The sequence below is a fragment of the Zonotrichia albicollis genome, chromosome 16 (assembly GCF_047830755.1).
Source record: "Zonotrichia albicollis isolate bZonAlb1 chromosome 16, bZonAlb1.hap1, whole genome shotgun sequence".
Lineage (NCBI taxonomy): Eukaryota > Metazoa > Chordata > Aves > Passeriformes > Passerellidae > Zonotrichia > Zonotrichia albicollis.
This window is the reverse complement of record NC_133834.1, coordinates 9170501-9190621: the sequence shown is the minus strand read 5'-3', so window position 1 is coordinate 9190621 and position 20121 is coordinate 9170501. Positions and strand designations below refer to the sequence as shown.

At 40.6% G+C, this 20121-nt stretch overlaps 1 long non-coding RNA gene across 1 annotated transcript; it reads left to right on the top strand.

Moving 5' to 3' along the window:
* The first annotated feature begins 5803 nt into the window (after window positions 1–5803).
* Window positions 5804–18201, top strand: LOC141731046 (uncharacterized). Its single transcript, XR_012582949.1, has 3 exons — window positions 5804–6334; window positions 7358–7554; window positions 11294–18201. It is a non-coding gene; the product is annotated as an uncharacterized LOC141731046 (long non-coding RNA).
* The last annotated feature ends 1920 nt before the right edge of the window (window positions 18202–20121 follow it).

The window sequence follows — 20121 nt, the reverse complement described above, 5'->3', positions numbered from 1 at the left end:
CTCAAATACGAAGAACCCTGTTTAGAAATGGAGGCAAAAACATAATTTGTGTTGTGGCAGAAGCTATCAAATCTGGAGGGATTTTTTTGAGGAGGCTTCCCTGGAAGAAGCTATTTGAAAAAGCAGCATTTGGGAAGGCATCAAATCAGCAATTGTCAAAGTAATAAGATTCCACATAACACACCAGCCAAAAAACATCCCTTGCCAGTTATAACATTAGTTTATTCACAGTCCTGCTCTTCATTGGCATAATATAATAAATATGCAAATTTAGTCATTGTTAATGACATCAATTATTTCCCACTTTTGCTTTAAAACCCACTGGAAAAGAGTTACTGCTATATATGTATCTGCTGTTTAGCAGGCACATAAGACCCACCAGAAGATTACAAATATTCTGATTTTCCTGATTTCTTCATCTGGTTATGAATTTTTCTCCTTATAAATGAGTACCAGGCCAGTGTCATGGGACTCTTAACATAAGCACAGCAACAGCAGCAAAAATCAGGATCTGCTTCTCTTCTGTAAGGCTCCCTGAGGAACTATATCTGATGACTCAGACACTTTACCACTTGTTTATGGTGTTTGTATGCACAGAGCTGTGGGAAATGATAAAAGCTGGTACCTGCGGGTAAAGGAATAAGAAAATAGAAAGATGACTGATCAAAGCATATGTTTCTGCCTGCCTGATTATAAAAGGAAAAGAAATGAAAAAACACAAAGTTCTAGGTCACTTATAGCAATACTTATCAAGAGTGACTGGCTGGATGTTCATCAAATGGCAAAGCAGTCTGCACAAAGATTGGGAACGAGACTGTCGCCTTTCCCACGTGTGCTCCTAGGCCAGCTCCTGACACATCTGCAGCAGCCAAGATGTGTCAACAGCAGAACAGATGCAGGTGGTCCCTTTCCACCCCAAAGGAGAAAAAGGTCAACAGGAAGCCTGCAGGTAACACAAAGATCCCAAAGGAATGCTTCTCTCCCTACCCTCTCACCCAGGCAGAGCTCGTGTAGTGCTACAGGCAAACCCTGCCACATATCAATGATGCTTTCCAGAAAAATTCAACAGTTGGAATTCAACAAAACAGTGGAGCCATTTCCCCCATAAGAATTCACTTAGCAGCAGGGGACTGCATGCAGATGCTTGAGATAAACACAGGGATGGCACAGCTTAAGAGTCTCACATTCAAAACCCAACACGATGCCATGAGAAAAGAGATTTCAGAGGCACAAACAGAAAACAAAGACCACGGGGATGCTGCTGTGCAGTCACCCAACAAGATTCTCTGTGCATTTTTACTGTTATTGGTGTTATGATCAACACCAGAACTCCCAAGGAATGGACAGAGTGACAAACAGCGGAGTTTTATTGCCTCTCTTCCGCACTGCAGGGTTTCATTATTCCCAGGTGGTGGATCCAAGCAACCAAATTCATTTAGCACACTCACCACTGAGCATGTACTGAAGTTGCATAAAAGAAATGTATTTTTCAGGAATATTCTCCCAGTACCCTTTCACCACAAAAATGTTACAAGATGCAAAGTCTGAAAGGTCCATCCCAGGCAGTAAGCAGCTCGGAAAGTCTAAGACAATCCTCATAGGATGACCAGACCTACTCAGAGTTCTGTAAGCCAGCAAGCACTGGGGAACAGCCTATCAAAAGGCAATTCTTATAAGTTTTTTATTAACTGAAAGGAAATTCCTTGAGGTAGATACCTAATTTTTATTACTTCATCTTCAAATAGGTCTGCAAGAAAATATTAAGTTTCTTGAGGATAAGATTTAAAAAAAAAAAAAAGTAATACCCAAGTAAGACTTATATAATCTTTCAAAACATTCAAAGAATATGAAAATAATGTTAAGAACTCCTCAAGAGTCTCCCAGACCCTACAGCATCCTGAGAACAGGAACTGTGAGATACTCTGTCTTGTAGTATTAAACATATCAACACTTTGTTATTACTAATGGCTCTGTGAAATGGATGGAAACACTTGACAGTGTAACTGCCACACAGATGAATAAGCAAATCCAATTTGATATATTAGCAGACTAAAGGACAGAGCAGGACAATTCACTGTTGTCATAAGGAAAGCTTATGACAAAAGCAGGTGTATTTGTATTCATCCCTAGTAAGCAATCTCCAAAACCATCGCTCAGATGGCAACAGCTTTCAATGAAGATCTATAATGATAAATAGCTTTTTCATATAGCAAAACCATAAATCCCTTTTCCATTTTTCTTAAATGTCTTAATGCTAATTATGACATAGATGTAATATTTGCATTCCTTTTGGGGCTGTATATTTACTGCTTATATGCAAACCTGAAATAAAAGATTGGAGAAGTCACTAAGCTTAGTCTAAATTTGAAACAGTAAATGGTATAAAAAGCAAGGAAGCTGGAAAGGCAAAGGAATATGAGGTAATAGATTTACATTCTACAATACATTGATATGGACAAGCAGGGGATTAAATAAGAATCTGGGAAATCTGGATATTTTATTTCCTTTCCCTTTTGCCTCCCTAGAAGCCAGGGTCTGCATCACATATTCTCCCTTTGGAATTTTTGTTTGCCATTTCCAGTTTAATAGTTAATTTGCTATTTACTGTTGAAAAACAAGAAAACAGAGCTAATGGCAAGCCTGCTACCCTGTACAGCTCACACTTTAGAAAACCTAATATTTGGAAGTGTGTACACATGGTTTGCAAAAACCCTACAAAGACCAGAGCTTCTTTTAAAAGAAATAATAGGTGAATTATTCTGTTCTGCAGCTTTATTATTAAATCATATATCTAAACAAAGTGTCCATTACCAACAGTGTCAGATTTAAATCACCAGCATTAGTTATTCCAGATCTACTTGAAAATATTGTCAGTGTAAGAAGAGATCAAAGTGACCAAGTAACCACAGCAAGAATGAAAAGTCTAAGAAATGTGGTGTCCAAAGGTAACACCAGACTATTTGTGAAAACCGCCCACATGACTCCAAACACATGGAAGATAAACCCTACAAAAGGATGATAACGTAGAGACATTCAGTAAGAATCACCTCAATAAATGTAAAAGCTGAAGAAACTGGAAAACTCACCAAATCTCATTACAATTCCTGTTCTCCATGGCCTACTTACACAGTTTTTTCTGATATTAAAGACAAGGGACAGCAGGTCTGCTTCTGTTCATGCCCTATCATTTTAGAATTCATACCAAGTGACTTTAGAGTTGATCTAACAAGTCACTCTGAAAGTAGGAAATTGTGCAAACCTTGGGTTAAGGCAATGATCTCAAATAGCGATGTTGACATGGGAAACATCCATCAAGAGGCTGTTATGCCATGCCTGAGTGTTTTGTAGCACTTCTTCTTTCCTAATGTAGCCAGAAGATCAGGTTGGGTGCTCTTATGTGGAAAAGAAAACGATGCTTCATTTTCAAACACTAAAGAAATCTCCCCAATCTCCCAGAGAAACAGGAAAGTAGATTTGCTATGTATAGAAAGTATGGAAATAAGAGGTGGAGCTGTGTCTTCTAGAGGAGTCATCCAGCATCTCTACTTTAGTGGTACAGAAGGAAAGCCAGAGGGGAAAATTACCCTTTTCATGATCTTCATAGGAAAGGCACAAACTTTCTTTTCACACAGGAGAACAAAACTGGCATCCAGTCCTGGCTTATTGTGAAGGAGGAGAGAAGACAGCACTTCAAAGGCAGCAGTGATGTACCCAATAATTGCCTATGATAAACATGCACAGAGCCCAATGATTAATGCTTGAATCCCTGAACTCCTCTACAGTTCACCTTCAAGAAACACACCCTGATCTACCTTCCTTCTTCCATTTAACCTTTACATCCTCTGCTTTCAGCAAGTTCATTCATTACCCGAGAGCTTGGCAAAGATTTCTGGTTCTGTTAAAGAAAGCCCCACACACACATTCAACACCAGCTCAGAGACTGTTTTTTCCAAGCCCTCGCAGCTCTGTGCGAGTCAGGAATGCAAACACCTACACTTCACAAGAGGCACAGCTATAATGATCCAAAACACTCCCAACCAATGTGTACAAATACATCAATACTCCAGGAGAAAACATGGCCTGTGACTGCCTCTGCTCCTTGAATCGTAATGAATTATCCTCCCACCTCTAAAAGCAGCAGAGACCAATACTGGACTCAATTTATTTTTTTTAATGCAATATTTAGGGGTTTGTGAGGGTTATCATACTATCTGATTTTTCTATGTTTATCACAATTTTTTCTTAATCAAATCAGCCTTTGTTATCCTGGTGGTTTGCAGTGTGCCATACACTAATTAGCATAAGACTCGAGGATTATTTTTTGTTTGTCTGTAATTTTTTAAATCACCAGTAATAACAAACACCATGAACATGAACCACATGGGAATTTCTTGCTCCACAGCCATTATGCTGCAGATCAAGCTGTGAAAGACTTTCTAGACCACTTTGCTGCAGCTGCTGGAGATTTCTGCTCCATGTTTTAAGAACTAATTTCTGTTCCATGTTTCGAGAACTAATGAAGTAACTCCTCATGATCCAGACGTTATTTTTCATTTACTTCATACATGTCCTTTTTTCAAAAGCAGTTATCCAAAACTCTTCACAATGAAAGATGGGCAGGATCAGGTTTCTCCTGTAGAAATGTACAGACTAAACATGCCCTCACCTGTATCTGATGCACATTTCACTTGCCCTGTAAAGAGAACAACAGGGGCTGCTTCCAGGGCCGTATAAAAAATGCTGTCCTTATGTAGTTATATAATTTCCCTTCATCAGATAGCTATTCCTTGCATATGACTGGCAAGCCAGAGACTTGGTTTATTTGTAGCCTCTTCCGCTCAGAATTTCCAAGAAGTGACAGTATCATCAGTCCACTGAGTCACAGACACTGCAAATACAGCAGCCTTTGCATGACAGCTTGTCATTCCTTTAAGAAATTCCACTTTGTCAACATCTTCCATAACATATTACAATACCTGAGGTAAACCTTGAATAAAAATGCACGATCACAGTTTGGGAATAACAATATTCTCTGTTTTTGAATTCTTAATGACAACAAGGTTTAGTGTTTAGACTGAAGGATTAGGAAATGGTATTCATAAATTCTTTTCCTTGCTCTGCCAATGACTTTCTCTTTCTGACAGTGTTAATAGGCTTATTTTGTAATTCTGATCCATAACATATTAGTGCAACTGAAACATAATGGCCAGACTTGCTGCAGTCCCATCTGTCATTTCAGGAAAGTTACTGATATCTGTGTCTCCTTCTGTAGTCTATCAAAAGCTGAGGACAATTGTATTTACCAATTTGACGGGGTGCTATACAATTAACTGAAATCACATACAATACATAATCTGTGAGCAGTTAGATATAATTGGCTAAAGAATTATGAAGAGCTGCTACTTAAACTTGTATTAAAATTACAACTGAATTAAGTCCTGTCCCATTACACAAATCAAGTTCTTCTGGGGCCTGGAAACTTCAGATACATTGTTGTGAACTTCATTTTAGATTAATTTGCCTGGTGAGTGCTGCTGAAGTAAAATACCAAGGGAAAAATGAATATACACAAAGACAAAAGATCATCGAGTCTATAACATGGACTGAACAGAGAAAGGACAAAGGTTTCGAGTTTAATTTTGAAGAGATAAATGTTTTCTGGTCTCCAAGCTTTTTGAGGTTTTTCATCTATAGCACAAATACCTGTTTATGAATGAGTTGTGATTTTAAGTTTCAAAAACCAATTATGAAGTTAATTAAAGTATTTTTGCTATATATTTTGTAAAAAGAAGTGAACCGTTTGCCAAATGAGCTAATGACATTAATGGTGAGAGCAGAGGACTCACACCCTTGGGACAAAGGGCTACTATTGACCTTCCTGAGCAGGGAGAAAAGGCAGGTTTCCTCCAGAAGCTCCTGCCTTACCAACTCTCACATTAAAAGCCTCCGGATTTCTCTTTTATGAGTAACTATATTACTTCCCTCAGTGACAAGTGTTGCAAATTGAGTAAATAGTAGCAAGAAAAAAATCATTTAAATTTTGACACCTCCTCCTCTATTAATTCACGAGTTCCTTCCTCGTTTAGCTTGCCAAGGAAGAACAAAAGAAGCGAGGCAGCCATAAGGGAAATAGCGTAAAGGGCTGAGCAGTGAAGAGCCTGGTGGCATTTCGCATTTCACAGACAGACATTAAACATCTGCTGCCTTTCTGCTCAGCCGGCAGCCACCCCGGCCAGCCGCGGCACGCCGGGGACACGGCGGCTCCGGGCTTCCCACAGCGCCTTCTCCCCGCAGAGCTCCGGAACCTTGGCGGGTCACCGCGGGCAACACAAACGTTAGGGCTAAAAGCTCTGTTTTAACATATTATTCCTGTTAAAGTTCTCCATGCCGGGGGAGGGCAGGGGAGGCGGGCAGGGAAGGGAAGGGCCCGCAGGGCAGGGCAGGGCAGGGTCCTCAGACGGTTCTAGAAATTGCCCAGGCGATTCCCCCCGGGGGTCCGCACCCAGCCGGCCGCCACCGGGGCTGGGAACACCTTCCTGAGGGAAACCCGGGCACCTCGGGACAAACCCGGGCACCTCGGGACAAGGCCGGGCCTCCTGTGAGAGAAACCCGGGCACGGCACCCAGCCGGTTTGAGGGAAAGGCGAGCACACTCCCACGACGCCTGTGAGGCGCTGCGAGGAGGGAGCCTGGGGATCTGCTCTAAACCATGTTTTCTGGAGGTGCTGGCACAGCAGACGCCGCAGTTCCAGCCCTGCGGAGGCCGCCGGCTCCCTCAGCTCGCGCTGTGGCGGCTGAGGCGGGGGGTGGCCCGGGACAGCCGCTGCCCTTCACTGTTAACTGCGGCACGGTGAGCCGGGAAAATCATCCCGGTTTTAATTTACAGGAGGTTGCTGGAGGAGGGCACCCCGCAGGAAAAGAGTATGGGAAAACTTTAGATTGATGAATAGGGAAAAGTTTCCGCAGCAGCCCTGATCGGCAGCCAGCAGCGGCTGCTGGGAGCTGAGGTGACCTTTTGGAGGAGAAAACCCCTCCGCAGCCCAAAAGGGGGCAGATGCTTTGTGCGGGGAGGGAAGCTTGTGGCAAAGCCTGAAACTTGGATTTCAGCTGGCACAGAGAGCGGCTGAAGGGCAAACGAGGCTGCTCCAGGCACCTGAGGGAGGGCTGCGCTCCCTGCGGAGCGGCGCTGGAAGCGCTCATCCGTCTGTGCTCTGTCACTGCACTGCAGCCAAATGCCACCTGTGCCACCTGTGCCACCTGTGCCGCCGCCTCCGAGCTCATCGAGTGCCTGGTAACGGAACTGAACACACCGTGGGCCCTCCCCGGCCGCTGGACTGATTCGTGTCGCTTCTGTTCAGGTTTCAGCCCTGTCTCCGTGAGGTGAGGTGGCTGACAGGTGTCCAAGAGGAGGTGAAATTTAGGAGGTCGACACAAAATGTGTCAGGGAAACTTGCCTTTCTGCTTATCATATCAGCCTTTCTTCCTGTGCCACGGATTTAACACACACACCTGCTGCTCAGAGAGGAGGCCACTCAGGGGCTGTAATATTACCCAGGTAACTGTTCTATAACTGCAGTTAAAAGGCTCTTTTCAGGTACCAATATCCTTGCTCCAAAATATCTGTCAAAGAAGATGACAGGAAAATAATGTTGCAATCAATAACACTTGAAATTTCTCAACTTGCTGTAATACTGCCTGGCTGCAAATTGGAGGGGAAGAAAAAAAACCCAGACACTTTGCTTTTTTTTACTATTAGACCAGACAATTTACAAAGTTCATCCTTTAATGCTGACCCCTGAACACTGCAGATATCCAGGACAGTAACATAATTTGAAGATTCATTTTTTGTTTATGAACTCTCAATTTGCTTTTCACAAGTGAAACTGATAATTGATTGGAACAAAACCCAAGGGCATCTGATATGAAAGGATATGATGTGTTGCAGTTGTTTGGCATTCCAGATTGATCTGCAGAATGAGAAGATGTGCATGACATTAAAAAACAAGCAAATATATACATTTTAATAATGTTTTGCCAGTACCTCATCCCACCAGCCTGTTACAACAGGGAAAGTACAATACTCTGTGCTGGCTCTCAACATTGTCTTACATGTACTATGTCCAGATTTAACACCTACAGTAAATATGTCACTGTCAAACTCTTATCAGTGCTTATTTACATGTGGATGTGAAGATGGTTTCAGGACAACCAACCACTCATAAAAATGCAACATTTGGGTGCCAGATGTGGCCACTGGCTCAGGCTATCTACAATGCTGCAGGGCTATTTTTTCTATTGCATCACACCTATTTGTCTAAATTATGTGACATTTCTGAAACTTTATGTTATCTGGGAATTCTCAGAAGATATTCTAATTCTCAGAATTTGCCCCTTGAAAAGTTGTACTGTCTTCATGAACCTTGACTGCTTGTTAGCAGCAGAATTCATATCCTGGGGTTTTTGTTGCTGTTTCCTAGACAACCACTCCAGGTTCCCCCAGAGCTCTTGCTTTTGTATTCCCTGATTAAGATGTACATGCTGCCTTTGGCTGATCTTATTTGTGTGAACAGTATTAATTTTTGTAGGTGCAATATTGATTAACATTTTATTTTCTCAAACAATATTAATTCCAGTGTTTTATAAAGGATGATAGGATTACATGAATTTTAACTTTGCTAAATTATAGCTTAAGCTCCCTAATGTGGAAGTTACTCCTTTTTTTTTTTTTTTTTGCTGAAGGCAATTTGTGGTTTACACAACAGACTGATTGAATTCTACAGTGTAGTTTTTTCAGTTTTTATGCAGACCAGCCATAATTATTTCATGCTTCTCTTGTCCTGTGCATTCCTTGCTTGCTTTTCAGACTCTCAACCATGGCATTTTCTGAGTTTGTCACTCAAGTTGTAACTCAAATATAAATGGCAGGGATGTAGCTTCTCTACTTTGGCTACTCCTGCTACTTCCAGACCCTTGCAGGAGTCTTTTTGACAGTACAAAAGCCATCAAATCTGGCATCTTGTCTTGGCTCAGTGTCTGGTAGGTGATTAGATTTCAGCTATGACCAACTTTCACTCCACACAGTGTGGAGTGAAATCAGTTTGGGGTGAGGAAGGACAGGCAGCACTGCACTAACATGGGTCTGGGTGAACTTGACTCATGAGTTCCTCTCTTCCTGCCTGAAAACAGATCCAGATAAGCCCATACTGAAATGACTCAACAATTTTCAAGAGGAACAAACCACAAAAGTGTTATCTCAAAGTTCAGGCTGAGTTTTTGTGCCGTGCTCTTTAGGAAAAGTAAAAACCAAGAATGTGCTTAATGGGCCACAAAATCAGAACCCCAAGGGGAGCTAAGATCTGGCCAGCAAATGTAGTGTCTCCACATCTTTGCCTACCAAAATTTCATTCCTTTGTCTCTCCAAGCATTTACTATATTAAAATATTAATATACAGATTATGTTGCTTTACTAAAAATGAATTATAGATGGAGGCTTTATTGGCACAAAGCTAGAGTTCTTAATACAGCTACAAAATCTTGCATACTGGGCAATGTATATCAGATTTGTATTTCATAATACATTAAAAATGCTTTAAGCCATGTTACTTCTAATATTTATCTATTTTGTATTTTTACAATAGGGACTTCTATTTTGTGAAAAGTTTAAATATTACAGAATTTGCACAATGGTTGAATGCATTTATTTTACCTGCTGAAAACTTATCTCTAAATGTTTAATATGAAGATGAAAATGCAAGAATCTCAAGCAGAAACATTATATGTGCTTTTCACCAAATCCTGAAAAGACAAATAATGACACTTACTATTATAAATCTCCACCAAGAACTGGTCCTGTGTTATTTGTGTCAATAAGGTGACCTAGGGAATACAAAAAATAGATGAAAGGTAGGTGGCACTTCCTGATTTTGTCTCTATGTAGTTCTTGAGGGAAAGCATCCCCTTCTCATGCTGAATGAAAGTCTATTTGCTTCACACAGTGAGCAATTGCTTATGAGTGCTTTTGAGTATTACTCACTATCTGAATAATATCTGAATTCACTGCCTGAATAAGGTATTTTTGAAGGGGTTTAATGTGTCTTAAATTAGAAAAACTACTTCTTTAAGAATAGTGGGAAACAACAAAGTTCCGAAGTTTTACTGCTTGATTAATTCTGGAGCATGAGTCCTTTTGTAAATACTGGCCTAAACACACAACAGGTTTTCTGTTGGTGTGCTGCTTTAATATATTTTACAATACCCTTTATTGATGCCTTGTTTTCTCACATGGCTCTTTTTGAGGAGCATTATAGACAATCAGTCAGCTTTATATGTTTCAGAATTGCTCTTGATGCCTTTCTTTCACACTAAAAAGCCTCTGTAGTACATTATACCACTTTACAAATGGGAATTTCACACTATGTTCTTTATGTACATACATAAATCGCTTTCATTTGTTTATGCCAGTGGCTTCCATGTATGACTGCTGAATAAACAACTTTTCTCCCTGAATTAGTTTTTTTCATGCCATTCATGTCTGCTGTCAGACAGCAGAGAGTGTATGTACCCACTCAAAGTGAGGTGTGCTTATCTTCAGAGCATGAACTGATTCTTAAAAACTCCTTGGAAATAGCTTGGAATTCCTTTACACCAGTGACCTAATGAAGGAGAAATATGTTTGCACAAATTTCAGCAGTGGAAGTCAATGCCTTTTTCTCAGGCACAACTTTTTACAAAAAAGAATAGTGAAAGTTGCTTGTTTTCATTTCCATCCTTCTACTAATTGACTGTAATGAGAGCTCTGATCTGCAAACAGGGGAACATCACCTAAGCAACAACTGTGGCTCTTCCCCACTTAACCATTTCCAGTTAAATGTTCATGCATTGTTTGAGTGTTACTCTCACTTCTGTTTCAGAATGCATTAGGTCAAAACTGGACTCCTTACCATCCATAAAAATTTGCTGTTTCTGTGACAGTAAGAAGGAAAATTGTCATGTAAGTCCAAAATGAACATACCCTCAAAGGGAGGGAGCTGGAATTACATTATTTCACAAATTTTAAGCTCTATGTCATATTTTCCATGACTTATCCACCCAATATCCTTTCCCTCCTTCCAAAACAGTGGCTGCCCAACTGCCTATGTGCAGCTGTAGCCCATGGCAGTGTCTCTCCTACTCACTTTACAGGTGGAAGTCCATTTTTGAGTTCTTGGAAAGCAAGAGAGCACCATGCAAACATCTGTCTGCTACCAGCCTTCTGTTCCAACACAGTAACAACAACCTTTTCTGGTTCCTTGCAGAACAGGTATCCTTGAGATGACTTGCCAGCTGCCAGCCAGCAGCACCGTGTGCGCTGTGTGTAACCCTGCTCAGCCAGCCAGCAGCCCAGACAAATTGCTTTCCAAGCTGTGTGACACCAGGCTGAAACAGAGGAAAATGTGAGTACAGTACGTACAAACCTGACAGCAGAGCAAGAAAAGCATTAGACAGTAGCCAGTTCCAAAATTATCAGGTGGCACCTCTGTTTGCCAGACATAGACAAACACACATGGAAATAGGAAAATAAACTTTGGGAAACATTTTGAACATCAGAATAAACCAATCGCACAGCTGCTTTTTTTTTTCCCCCCTCTAATTGGATGTCCTTGTAAAACTCTAACCTACAGGAAGATAAATAGGAAACAATGAGAACTTGGAGATCAAGAGTCACAGCAGCCAGAGTCACCTTTAGACAAAGCAACTCTGGCTGGTTTCCTTTACCTGTGGGAAGGAGCTCAGCCCATGGATTGAGTTTCCTGGGTATTTGTCATCAGAATGTGGCATATCTGGAGAAACCAAGTACTGGGAATCCTTCCAATGCCTCTCAATGGAAGGAACCGTTAATCTATGGTGGCATTGATTTTAAAACCCTGTGTACTCCATTACAGCCTCAACTAACCCACCTTAATGGGAAAATGATCACAGTTTATCCCTTGCTTATAGCTAATAGAACATAATAACTTGAACTGTTCATAGGATTATCCTTTGTTATAATGTCAAACTCAGAACCATTTACTACACTAAAATCTAAAAAAAGATGTACAGCCACAAAGAAGCAGTTCTCTGTTCTCCAGTGCGCTGGCAAACTTTGTAATTTGGATTTACTAAAACTGCATACACACACAGAGGCACAAATTGTTTCAGTTTAGCAATTTCAGATATCCAGTTCTTTGATATGGATATAGAAAATATGTTTATGTGTGAGGGAGTCTTCTTATGAGTTGAGTATTACACTGACTGTGGGTCAACACTGGATTTGGATGGCATTTGGTCTGTGCATGCTACCTGCTCTGGGCTTTCCTTTTTTTCCTGGTTTATACTTCACTAAAAATAAACAACACTAACATTCACTGAGGAATGTTTTCATAAATCTGCACAAAGGAGTCATCTAAATCTCATACAAAGTAAAAGGAAAGCCTCACAGACTTCACAGCATCCCTGACCTTTCCCTCACACCTGCTCTCCTCCTCCTACGCGCCCATGGATGCAGAGGCAGAAGATTTTCAAGGCAGCAAAACAAAGGGAGGCATCCAAATCCTTCATCCTGGGTCACATCCCTGCTTCAACAAGATACCATTTAACCTCAGCCTGAACCTGATTTCCATGGGCCATGGGAACAGTTACATAACAATGAACAGTTGAAACACAAACAGACAAAGACTTTACAAATCAAAGCAAAGGTAAATTGTTAACTGTTATCTTTTAAAAATTCCTTTTGTCAGTAGCTTATCTTGAACTAAATACTATAAAACCACAACTTTAGCATTACCATTAATCCATTAGTTCTGATACTGAGGAGACAACTTCTTTAGTATCCTTTTATTGTAAATAATTTAAAAAGAATGAGTCTTGAGGAAAAGCTGCAGCCTTAAGAACATATCCCTGTAGTGTGGCTCTATACTTTGTAAAACTGTCAGTATGTGCCCCTTGTACAGCCACAGAATTCTCAGGTTTGACACTTCTCTGCAGGACGCTGTTGCTATTTCATTTTCTTAATGCTGCAATTAAAGATTTTTCAAACTATTCCTGATAGCATAGTCAAATATACTGCAAAGGTTTTTTTACCTCTCTGAGTGAAAAACATCAGTATGATAATTGTAGGATGCTATATATTGAAGACAACCTAAAAATCTCAACATGTCAGATGTACTCCCTCCTCTTGTCCTTTTACAAATGCTTAAAATTCCCTCACATTCCAGCTCAGTTACATCTAAATGGAGCATTGCATTCTGTTTAGCAATATGTAAAATAAGATGATAACTCATAATGCAAAATCCAATCCCAACTTAATGTGGTGGTAATAGAAAACTGCTGTTATTCTCCTCATCACATAAACATGCTTTGTGCCTTCACAGTGTTAAATGTGATGCAATTCTGCAGCTACAGATGAATCCAAATTCAATAGAAAATGTAAATAAGAAAGAAAACTTTTATGGTCTATGCAGTAATAAAGACTGACCCTGGTTCTTCATGAGGTTTTTTATAGACCCCTCCCTGCAGAAGATATCCAATGGCAGGAGAGTTCTAAAATTCAGAGCCAATAAAGAGCACAGAGAAGTTGAATAATCCCTCTGTAACTGTGTTGGACCTTATGCAGCTTGAGGACTTTTTTCCCTATAAATTGACTCTCTTACTCATCTTATTCTATTTCAGTAAATCAAGGGATGACTCATAGAAAATCAGAATCCAGGCACAACAAAGATACCATATAACAAGTCATTTAGTTTATACTGAGAATGCTGGCAAATGTATATGTATACATGCTGACTGCTCCCCTGAGCAGTCACTGAAGCTTTTACTGCTGGATAATCTCATTTTACCTTAATCAATTGCACTGTGACATTAGATTTTAAAATAGGCGGGTTTGCCTATGGTAATAATGCTGTGCAGCTGACTCAAGAATAATTATTAAGGCTGAAATGGAAATTAAAGATACATGCCAACTGCCTAATTTACTTGTACTTCTTAAGAACTATTTATTACTCATTTAAAAAATGTTTTCAGACAGATTAAATTAAAAACACCATTTCTTTCTATGCCAGGCATGTTCAGAAAAAAAACCCTGCATTTTAGTTCTGAATCCAGCATTTGAATAAGCTGGGAGAAGCACTAAATTAAAAAATAAAAGTTGACAGGGCTCAGCTGTCACCTGGCTGACATCTCCTGTCCACATCATGACCACAAAGCTGAAATTGGTTTGGATTTCTTCTGCTGTTTATTGTCTGGTCCTGCTCAGATGTAACAGTGGCATTTCTGAGCAATAACCAAAAAACTGTATTACATGAGAATCTGGAGACATGGTGCAGTATATGGCAGAAGGTAAAACTGCTTCTGCTCGTGCTCTTCAGCATGTAACAGATTAGTAAGATATAACAGAATTTATGTGAGCTTCATAGCACACAGTACATGACAATTTCTCCATGTGGCATTGCACTCCAGCCTGGCTGGTGAGTTTACACAAATGCTAAAGCCTCTGTCATTGTGTCAGTAGAGATCTTTGTGAAAGACAGCAGACAGGGTAACTTTCTGTTTTAAGCTGAATGTTTCATGTTCTTTCTCTCATATCAAAGTACAGTCCTAAACCCCTTGCAGCCCAGGCACTCCAGATTAAAGCCTGAAAGCCTGTAGCCCTTGGATGTTGCATCAAGCGGATCAAACATTCCAAACCAACCTCTGGACTTTGCAATGTATGAGTTCATTCTAGTTTGTCTTCCACTTTTCTATTCTATTCTGCTTAGGAAGTTCTTAAATTGGTCTTATAAACGCACCATCTGAGTACATTTCTGAATCATGTTCTATTTTTGCCCTGTTCCCTCAAAATAACTGATCCATGCTGTTGCTTTTTGTTTGGGGCTTTGGTTTGTCTTAGAAAGACTTGTTTGTACTTTGAGGTTCTATACTTACATCAGAAACCACAGAGACTTTTGACACTACAGTTTTGGTCTGAACTCCAAGAATTGTCAGTCTCTGCTCTCCCCAGGATTACAGGAAGGAGTGTTTAGGATCATCCTCTCTGCTTCTGAGCTTGTGCCCTGAGCATTGGTATGATGCCCGACTTTTAGACTTGCCTTCTTAAAGGTATTCTCATTCCTCTTATTTTTTTCTAAGAGAAGGAATACATGTCTTACATCTGTCACTAAAACACTCTGTGGTGGTTTTTGTCCACCTTATGAACAACTTTCCACATTATCAAATAGTTCTTATATGGGCAGGCAGCCCTTCCTTTTGGAAATGTTATAAAACCAACTCAAGCCTGAATGCAGGTGGAAGGTTTCACAGAGTCCTTCCTCATGAGCAGCAGTCAGAGAGCTGCTTCCCCTTTACTGACCATATGATGTCAAGTGTTAACGTGTCCAACGTCACTGCCCTCTCTCCTGGTGGCCTGCCCCTCATACACAGACTGAAAGTGGGTCAAGGACACATTGAAGAATTACAATTCTAATCAATGTTTGAGTCAAAAATCCAGAGCACTACTGAATATAGATGTCATTTGACACAGTAAATTACAGTCAATGTATAAACAAATAAATAAAATGCCCAAGTGTGTAACTGAATTTCCTGCTTTAGCACAGATAGGCCATGAGCAGAGTCAATTCCTAATTAAGAGAGAATTGCTATGGTAACCAGAGGTGGTCACAGATAATTGGGTGTGAAACCCCATGAGGCCTCATGACAGAGGTGTCTGCATATATTATCCAGCACACTTTCTGTTTCTTAAATAGAACTACATTGTCAGGTCAAACAATCGTTTTTGTATTTTAGATGCCTTCTTTTTGAGCAACCGAAGTGCAACTCGTAAGGGGTCTCTGGTCTTTAAATGCTATCAGAACAGTCCTTGTGCAAAGAGAAACTGGAGTGAGGATTCTCAGCCTTAACTTACTCTCAGTGGGGAGTTAAGAAGGAGGTGTTTGACTCTGTCTGCTATGGGACAGAGAAGGGACATGGCTGCCTGTTGGGCAATCAGGGACACAGGAACACTGCTCCTCTCAATGGACTGTGCACACTGTCCAGCCCCATGATTGTCTTGATACTGCATTGTCTTAGTTAAAACAATTATTATTTAAGGTTGATGTTTTGTTATCACAATTCATGGGAAAGCAAAGGAATAATCACAGAAACTGAATTATTCTGTGCAACCCAGACCAGTCTGGTCAGACCAGAGGGGACGCTTAAAACTCACATTGCATCAGCACAGTAACACCTGTATCAGCAACCAGTTGTGATTAAATAAATTTACTTAAGTTTACCAACTTAAGCACTTTCTTTCAGATAGTTTTGTGTTATCTTAGCTAATTAGATATCCATTATTTATGTAATAAAATGTATATTATCTGTCTAATTAGCCTTGATGAAGATTAAAGGAAAATCTCATTATTTCAAATTGTTGTTCTGGCACAAGAATTCTAAGATTTGTATTTAAATCTGTTCTTGAACATGTGGATATGAATGAAAGGTCAGCTCTTTTCTTTGCAAATCCCCATTTCTCTGTACCAGCTCTACTTAAAGGGCACGGAGCTGCTTCAGTGCATCCAGTGTCCCTCTGGTCTGGAGGAACTGTGTGAATTCTCAGGACAGGACGAATTCAGAAATGGGTGGGATAAATAGATCAACTCCTGCAGATTTCCAGTACTGCTGCAACTCAGAGAAGTTTTGAAACTCGCTTCTTTTGAGACCTTCAGCATCTTTTAATTTCCCATATATTGATGGTGGTTCCCAAGGTGCATTGGTGCATTGCATTTGACAGTTTCTCTGTAACCAAGGACTCAATTAACAAGCCTTAACACATTTTCATGTCCCTGTTATCAGCAAAAACAAGATCATACCTGTTCTGCATCTTTAAATGAGGTAGAGGGTTATTAGTGTCTCTGCATATCTGCAAAGGCTGCTCAGCCACTCTGAAGGTGCAATGTGTAAACACAGTAGGGCATTAAAGCCATCAGGAATTATGTGACAGAAAAATTATCAAAGGTAGTCGGAGCTCTTAGTCTGCACTGATAGTGCCCATCTAGCTGTGTTCTGCTGTTTCTGCATGTCCAGATTTCCCATTAATTACACCTCAGCAGGAGTTCTGCATACAGCAGTGTGGTCAAAGACATTTTCAGTCCCTGAGGAGAAGCAGACTCACAGTGTACCCTCGGTCACACAGGGAGGAGAGCCCTGCCCGTGCTGATTAAGTACAGCAGTTGACAGCAGATGTTATTTGTTAATTACTGACACATCCAAAGGGTCCTATGGCTTGACAGCCTTGGTAACAGATCCATTACCCACTTTGTTTTATCTCATTATGAAACATATGGTGGCAGTTTGATGTAGTACAATTTAAAACATTTTTTTAATGTATTCCTACCTTGAATTCCTCACTCACTTTTTCCATTTCTTTTTGATGGGTCAGAACATGTGCTTTCTTTTATTTTCCTTTCTTCTAGTATCCAATTACCTTGTGTTTTCAACTGCTCAGAGGTACTGATGTATCTCATCCACCAATTCACTTTTTTTTCACCTTTGAAAAATATCAACCAGATGGTTTCCAAAAATGACAATTATATCTAATGCATTGTTTGAAATTAAAGTACCACGGCAAAAACAGCTCTCATGTTTTTAACTGCTTGAAGCCATACGTGTATCACTTTGGGTGCACAAAGAACTGTGTGTTCCATCACTGCAATAGACAAAAGCCCACTGAGAATTTGAGCTGCTTCAAGATAAAACTGAGTAGCTAAATTGTATGCTACAAAGTATTAGTGCGTATCTAAAGCTCAGATCTGAAAAGCCGATCCATCAAACTGCTCAGCAGCTCAAATATAAAGGACATTATTTTTTTATTTAGGCTTACAGTTAAGAAATACACTTGCTTGTGTACTCCAGTGGGAACAAGGTATATTTCCAATGACAGACATCTGAGGTGTTACCTGCTTTGATTTGTAGCTAGAATGTTACTTAACTATATAAATTGTATTTGATTTTCTACTTCTCTATAACCTATCTTCTCTCTTTGGAAGGCACCTGAACATTTTCCTAGGAACAGCACGGCCAGCAGGACCAGGGCAGTGACTGTCCCCCTGTCCCAGCACTGCTGTGTCCAGTTCTGGGCCCCTCATGACAAGAACTGGGCATGGAGGTGCTGGGTCATGTCCAGGGAAAGAAACAGAGCTGGGGAGGAGCTGGAGCACCAGGGGCAGCTGAGGGAGCTGAGGCTGCAGAAAAGGAGGCTCAGGAGGGACCTTCGCACTCTCCCCAGCTAAATGGGAGGAGGGCGCAGCCGGGGGGGATTGGCCTCCCCAGGAACAGAAGGGGGGAAATGGCCTCAAGTTGTCTCAAGGAAGATTTAGATTGGATATCAGGAATAATTGCCTCACCAAAAGGGTTGTCAAGTCCTGGCACAGCTGCCCAGGGAAGGGGCAGATTCACATCCCTGGAGGGATTTCAAAGTTGTGTGCAGGTGGTGCCTTGAGAAGGCTGCTCTAGAACAGAGGCTGGGCAGAGCTAAAGAATAAAGCAGGGATTAGTTAGGGGGCCTCAATGATACACCTTGGGCAGCACCAGGCCCAGCCAGGGCTACACCCAAGGTAAACCCAAAATGGTCACAAAATGGATGGCCAGTCACAGGGTCTCTCACTTTTGTAAGTTCTGGTCCATTTGCATATTGGAGTTAATTGTCCAATTCCAGCTTTAGCCCATGGAGTCCCATCCTTGCTTTTCTCTCTTCAGTCCATGTTGTTCATGCTCTTGGGCCTGAGATTTGGATTGGTTGTCCTTGGTCCCAAGCTAGAGAAGGAATTGTTTTGTCTCCCTGCTCTGTGAAGAGAGCTCACCAACATTTAATATGAAGTTCCGAACTACACACTAAAGCAGCACCAAAGAATCTGGAAAATATAAAAGCTAAAAGTTAAGGCATCACATATGGCACTTAGGGACATGGGGTAATGAAGGACTTGGCAGTGCTGGGGGAACAGTTGGATTTGATGATCTTAGAGGTGTTTTTCAACCTGAATGATTCAATGATTCTATATAAAATTGGGAATGTTAATAAACATAATTTAATTTCCAACTAGAAACTGAAACATAGAAACTGTCAGTGTAATTGGCACATGTTGAAGCGTCTTCCTTCATGGATGATTTAGCACTTGAAAAAATAGGGAATAAAATTAAGAAAAAGCAAATTACTTACAAAAATTAGGCATTTAAAAGTAGTATTAACCTGATTAAATCTTTTCTTGCTATATTCACTTAACCTGTAAATATTTTTCAGAGATCGAAGGTATGTAATAGCAATATGAAATCTATTTTATAATACAATAACTCCCAAAGAAAGGCATTGTTTCTGACAGCTCTGGCAGATGTTAGTTGGAATTATTAAAAACAGGCTTTTTTCATGCAAAGTTCCACAGAATCACAGAATATTCAGAGTTGGAGGGAACCCACAGGGATAATGGAGTCTGACGTGAATGGCCCATACAGGGATCGAGGCCACAAAAAGTGTAGAACTCACTCTGAGTAAAACAAACCCTTGATCTACCTCAGCTGACTGAACAACACACAGCACCAGGAATAAAATTAATCATGAAAATATTCTTAATAGGAAAATTGACTAGTTAAAATCAGAGCTGAGCCCTATGCAAGGGAATTTGTCAGACACGAATTCTAGAAAACTGGGGAAGGGCAGATCTTAGTGATGCAAAGGAGAATCCAAAAATATCACTAACTCAACACAAGCAGGTGTCAAAAGTGAATCTCCAAACATACAAAAAGCTTCCCACAGACAGACCAAGCCTGAAGTTCCACAGCTTGGTATTTTTAACGAGTGCAAGTGCAGAGGCTCACCCAGAGCACATCAGTTTGCTCAGCACCCAGCTCTGAAGGCAGGACATCTGTTAATGAGGGGCCCACGTGACCGAACCAATTACAAGCTGCATATGAGGAAGGCTAGAAGGTGACATTAAAAATAAAGACATTCAGCAATGACAGTGTAGGCATAAGGTAAATGCACTTGCTGAGCATCTTTAAAATACTGGGAAATTAAGAAATGTTGGCAATGGCATGGATATTGTTGAATTGGAAATAAAGAAAAGTAAGTTATCACCATGGTTCT